The sequence below is a fragment of the Aptenodytes forsteri genome, unplaced genomic scaffold (assembly GCF_000699145.1).
Source record: "Aptenodytes forsteri isolate BGI_AS27 unplaced genomic scaffold, ASM69914v1 Scaffold118, whole genome shotgun sequence".
NCBI lineage: Eukaryota > Metazoa > Chordata > Aves > Sphenisciformes > Spheniscidae > Aptenodytes > Aptenodytes forsteri.
The window spans coordinates 191,639-196,764 of record NW_008795859.1 but is presented as its reverse complement, the minus strand read 5'-3'; the positions used below and the strand labels follow the sequence as shown (position 1 = coordinate 196,764).

Here is a 5,126-nt window from a genome sequence, read left to right as displayed (position 1 = left end):
GAGGATACTGCCGTCGCCTGCTCCGCAGCCCCCCAAACCTCCCCGGCCCTTCCCCCCCCTAATTACTTTCCCCATTTTGCTGCAGCTTGCCTTCCCCAGGAGCTGGCCTTTCAGATAAGCTGTAAACTAGTTACATTAAAATGGGATCCAAAAGGTCACTCCAGTAAAGCACCTGTCTCTCCCAGCCTTTGTCTCTCAATCCAAACCATGATTAAATGTATATTTAATGAGCCTGCTTTAGGCAGGCGTGTTTGACCTCCCCGGCTGGGAAAGACGCATTAAGATTCTCAAGTGATGAATGTGTGTTTTAAAGAGGGGAGTGGATATTTTTCTGCTGGTCTCAGTTGGATTTTTAAACATTGCCGGCTGAAGACAAATCAGCTGCTAAAGCTCTGCTTGTTAGTCTGTGACAGCCCCCGGGCATTTGTTTAATGATCTGTATTTTCCCGGAGACGTTTTTTTCCCTCTACCTGGGCACCCTGACGCAGCCAAGTGAGCCTGGCACAGGGTTTGGGCGATGCTCACCCACCCTGGGGACCCCCGGCATCTCTCTGGTGGGGCTTGGGTCACACTGGCAGCCAGGAGGGTTATTTTTTGGGTGAAGCTCCCCAGGCTCCAGCGCAGCATCGCTGCAGGGAGCAGATCACCCAGGCCAGAGGCAGGGTGATGGGCACCCGCGTGTCCCAGCATTGCAGGTGGGGAAGCACTTGCGTGTGCATCACGGGAGCGGATGGGATCGGTGCCCCCCGAGCTGTTTGCACCCGAGCACCCATCAGGGTGTCAGCTCTTGGGGGTCTCGGCGAGTCTGCAAAGCGTGTGGGTGCGTGCGTGGACCCTCGCGTGCTTGCGCTGAATCGGCGCTCGCGGTGCCGCTCGGGTCTCCTTATTAGTCTCTGGAAGGAAAACGGATGTTGCTCTTGTAAAATTATTCCTAATCCGTCATGCCTGAGCAGCGCGCGGCGGCACAGGGCTGGCGCGAGGGTCTGGCTCCCGGCACGCCTCGTTGCCACGGGCTAATTAGCTCAGCCGTGCCCGCATGGTCCGAGACCCGCGGGCGGGCTGAGCCTGGCAGGGTTTTCTGGAGACCTAGTTGTGGCTCAGAGCCGGGGACCGTTGCAGCCCATGAGGATGCTGAGGAGCAGCACCCTGGGGATGGGACCCAGGAGCACCCTCCCATGGGAGGGATTGGTGCTCCCCAGCGTTTCCCGCCCTGCCAGAGACGAAGCTAAAATAAGGAGGTTTGGGGAGCGGGAGCCCATACGTGGTGTTGCCACGCGGCACGGCACCCGTCAGTGGGGAGATCCACTCTTGGGTGCAGCCACCCATGTCCTGGGAGGGTCCCAGCCCCAGGGTGCCAGGGGGTCCCTGAACCATGCCAGTGGGAGGAGGGTGGGTTGCAGAGGTCTGACCCCAAGCCGGACCCAGCAGGCACGGCAGAGTGGGGTTTTTGGCCGATTGCGCCCCATCCCTCAGGGCAGGACCATGGTTGCCTGAGGTCTCTGAGGCTTGTCCCCCACTGGGCCGCATCCCCCGGGGCGGGTGGTGTGTGGCGGTGGCCGTGCTCCCCGGCCAGACCCCCGTGCTTGCTGCGCTTGCTGCTGGCCACCACCAGCCAGGTCACCTTAATCAAAGTTTAGCTGCCTGTATGTTTCCGCTCATTATGGGCAAATCCAGCATGTCTCGCTCCTCTCTGCCTCCTGCTAGTGCAAATTAAATTGCAGGTGACATCCAGGGCCACGCATCTGGTTTGGAATACAATTTTCTCTTCTTTATTTATGGCACCTGCGGTAAGCGTGGCGCAGAGGGGCCGGCGAGCTGGCGCGCGGGGCCGAGCCTCCTGCCGCCTCCTAAACGCCTGTGTAGGTAATCAACAAAGATAGAGTTCTCTTAAAACGAGGCACAATTTAGAAGTGCCTCTGATTACTTAATTTGCTCCTGAGTATCTCAGTAATTATCTTTATGGGTCTTATTTCTGTCCTCTGGCATTGTTTCTGTCGATATTAAATGAGTCTGGCTCTCGGCACATTGGCCGTCTGGCCCAGCACCACTGTGAAATCCTATTATCCTGCCCGCGCCGCTGATTAATTTTTGTATTAATTTCACGTAAAAGGTGAGCTGACTAATTTTCCTGCCCATGCTGAGAGCTGACGGCCCCGGCGCCTTTGCCCCCCAGTTCTGCTCCTTGGCGCTCCTGCTAATTACCGTCCCCCCGTCTCGGTGCCCCACACGCCAGCGCGGCCGCATCCCAGCGGGCTCAGTGCATCCCACAAAATCCATCCCGTTAAATGCCATAGGTGACTTTGCTGGGGTGCTCGCGTTGCTGGCACGGCAGCGGCCAGTTTTCCTCGCCAGTAATCCTGGGGCTGCACTGCGGGCACCGGTCCGGCGCGGCGGCCTTGCATCCTCGAGGAGGATGCAGGAGGCAGCAGGAGAGTGCCCGGAGTCCTGCCAGCCCTGCCTGTGTCTGCCCACCTCCAGACAAGGAGCAGGAGCCTGCGGAGAAGCAGCATCCTCAGGAAAATATCACGTCCAATTAACTCCAGCAGCCTGGTCCCTTTTGATTTTATTCTGCGCGCATTACAGGAATCCTGAGCTTTATTTAAATTATAAATCAAATAATACCACTCTCGGCTTGGCCAAACTCTTTGCTGCTCTTGCTCTCTGCAGTAATGTAGCGGTGGCTTATATTTAATTAAATGTTACTTTCTATGTGCCCTCCTTCAGCCTGCACTGCTCTGCCGTCAGCCTGGGGCTGGGCATGTGGCTGGGGGGTGCAGGATGCGTGCTCCCATAAGGGAGTGGGATTCATGTGGAGCTGGGAGCGATGGGGAGCTTCCCGAGCTCCCTCCGTGCTAACATCACGTTTCGCCGTGCGAGCATCAACCGCCACCTCTCACCGTGCGCATCCTTCTGGTGGGGCTGGATCTGGAGCCCAGCCCCACTGGCCTCACGCCGGGGGTCCCGTGGGACCTCACACCTCGGCCCCGTGGGGATGGTGTAAGAAACGGCTTTTAGGGAGTGGCGTGAGCCCTGCCAGGGCTCCGGCTGGGTTATTAAAATGCTAATGAGAGATGATGGCTGGGGCTCAGAGAGCAGCAAAGTGCTGGGGACCCAGCTCCAGGGTCACCCACACCTCTCCCCACTCACCCATGGGGACTCTCATCAGTGATAGAACTGTTTAATTGCATATGGGATAAAGCCCCGTTTAATGGCTTCTCTTTACCCAATTCTACTTATTCCAAGGGCATTTTCATTAAAGTAGCTGCAGCAAGGCTCTGCTTTTGTACACACCCATAAAATACCATTTTAATTTCATGAGGGGTTACACATGAGTGAAATAAGATTAATTCTTTCATTTTCAGTTTCTGGAAGGGATCGGTTAATGATGGTTCTGTGTATTTATATACGTGCCATAAAAAGGAGTTCAATTAACTGCCGTGCCCAAAATGTGCTGTTGACTTGCACTTTCCCTGCCAGAAAACGCTGCAAAAACACTTTTCCATCGATCACGTGCGCGGTGGGGATGCATGGGTGAGGGGGGGCTGCTCGGCACCGGGGCAGCCTCTCCAGGTGGGACCACCTCCCACCAGGTCAGAGCCTTGGTCTTTGGGTGGGCTTCTCTAGTAGCGCCCCGGCACATCGGGGCTGTTTTGGTTTGTGTCCAAACTTTCCAGGACCGCACCGGTCCATCGGCCACAGAGCAGGTTCCCAGGCACTGGTGGGGCCGTGCGGGGCTGCAGACCCGGGGACAGGGCACCCGCTCCCCCGCAGCCTGCGCCAGGGGTGCCCACCCTGCTCCCCTCAGCAGGGACGGTGCCATGGGCGCTCGCAGCCACGCTTGGCATGCAAAGCCCATGTCTTAAAATTAATCAAATACTAATTTACTGTCGATGACAGAGCGGAGGGGCTGGGGTGTGGCTGGGCTGAGCTGCGGGGCTGCCGTCCGCGGTGGGGTCCCTCCCGGTTCGGGGGTCCCCTTGGCGGCTGCGTGGTGGGAGGGTGTCAGGGGGCCTTCGGGGTGGCATCAAGGGCTGTGTTGGGGCAGTGTTGGGTGTCAGAAGGGTGGCATCGGGGCAGTATTGGGGTGGCACCGGGGCAGCATCAGGATGGCATTGGGGTGGCACTGGGATGACGTTGGGATAGTATCAAGATGGCATTGGGGTGGCATTGGGGTGGCATCAGGGGAGCAATGGGGCAGCAGTGGGGTGGCATCTTCATGGCCACGATGCCGCCCTCCTCGTGTGCCTCCCACCCGTCGCCGTTTGCTTTTGCCGTGCCGGTGGACGCGGTGGCACAGTGCACGGCGGCGCACGGCGCTAATACCTCGTGGAGGAGACAAATGGGAAGTGACACGTGTGTGTGTAGACGGGTATTTGTGGTGACGCTTCGACTGCAGATAATAAAGTGCTCGCCCTGAGGTGATCCAATTCAGCAGCCGCCTCGGCAGAGCCGCGCGCCGTCGAGGGGGAGAAAAAAGGCCCGTCTGAAATGACATGTCAGCCTAAAAAGGGAACGTGTTAACGGATGAATATCTGGGGACGGCGAAGCCCAGCGCTTCCCTTTGTGCTTTGTCATGAATTTTGTTGTCTTTGCAGATTACGGCTCCTGCGTGGCTGCTGCACAGGGTTTGCCACCTACGTTTATTCAGATGGATTTCTCCCGCTATTATTTCTGTAGTTGGTTTTAATTTAAGCCTCCGAAGCCAGGGCGCATTTGTCTCGGCTCCTCACACCAAGGATGCTCTGCTGGAGGATGCTTTTGTCCTGGCTCCATGCCGGGGGCCGGGGCGTGGGGAGGTCCTACAACGGGGGGTCCTGCAAGTGGGGACGCAGCATTTTTGGGGGCAGCCACGGTGCTGCCGAGGGAGCCGGTCATGGGGGGCTGCTGTCCCTGACGGGGCTGTGGTCACAGGGGCCCCGTGCGGGGGCCGGGCCCCCCCGCTGCATCCGCCGCAGCGCTGTGGCCTCTGCACCACCCATCCTGGGGACACCGTCACCATAGAAACCACCGCACTTCACAGGGTGGGAAAGCTGGTGCAATGTGACAGCAGCCCAACCTGCCTGGCGCAGAGCAAGTCGCGGGGGGGAGGGGGGGGGCAGCACCGGCGGGCCCCCCCGGCCCGCCGC

The 5,126-nt window shown here is 58.5% G+C and overlaps 1 protein-coding gene across 1 annotated transcript in view; it reads left to right on the top strand.

Moving 5' to 3' along the window:
- Nucleotides 1-5,126, top strand: part of FAM222A (family with sequence similarity 222 member A) — a 14,274-nt gene that overhangs the window by 293 nt on the left and 8,855 nt on the right.